Source organism: Meleagris gallopavo, chromosome 1 (assembly GCF_000146605.3).
Source record: "Meleagris gallopavo isolate NT-WF06-2002-E0010 breed Aviagen turkey brand Nicholas breeding stock chromosome 1, Turkey_5.1, whole genome shotgun sequence".
NCBI lineage: Eukaryota > Metazoa > Chordata > Aves > Galliformes > Phasianidae > Meleagris > Meleagris gallopavo.
The window spans coordinates 174,013,001-174,013,864 of NC_015011.2; positions in this window are offsets into that span (position 1 = coordinate 174,013,001).

An 864-nucleotide genomic window follows, 5' to 3' on the forward strand; every position below is an offset into this window, starting at 1 on the left:
CTTCTTGCTTCCAAACCTAGCAATATATGCTAAATGCACATACACACAAATGCTGTCATTACAGCTCTGCTCTCAGCAAAACTAATGAAAGTTCACTTGAATTACATCAGCGCAGGCTGAGCTCAGCTTTTATCAGAGAAAAATTGAAGGAGCTAACACAAAGGAGATGCAATGAACTTGCTCATGTACCTACTTCTGGCAGTAATACTAAGGTACTGCCCATACAGTTGCCACTTACAGTCCTGGCCCCGAGACTAAAGAGGCAAGGGAATGAGTAAGAGTCCACTACAAATAAAATAATAAAAAACCACATCATAGCTCCATAAGATTTAAAGCAATTTGGGGAAATTCTAGGATCATTACATCAGAGAGTCATAGAATGGATAGTTTGGAGGGGCCCTTAAAGATCATCTAGTTCCAACTCCCCTGCTGTGGGCAAGATTGCTGTCCACCAGATCAAGCTGCCCATGATCCAATCCAACCTGGCCTTGGATGGCTCCAGAGATGAGGCATTCTCTGTGCAACCTGTGCCTGTGCCTCACCATTCTCTGAGGAACAAAATTCTTCCTAACATCTAACCTAAATCTCCTCTCCCTTAGTTTAAAGCCTCGTCCTATCACTATCTACCTGTGTAAAAGGAAGGTACCCCTCCTACTTGTAAGATCCCTTCAAGTACTGGAAGGCCGCAGTGAGGTCTCCCTGGGGCCTTCTCTTCTCCAAGCGAAAGATGCCCAACTTCCTCAACTCTTCTTCAGTAGAGAGGTGCTTCAATCCTTCAATCATCTTTGTGGCCCTCGTCTGGACCCAGTCCAACAGCTCCACATTCTTCCGCTACGGGGGGCTCCCGGTCCAGACACAGTACTC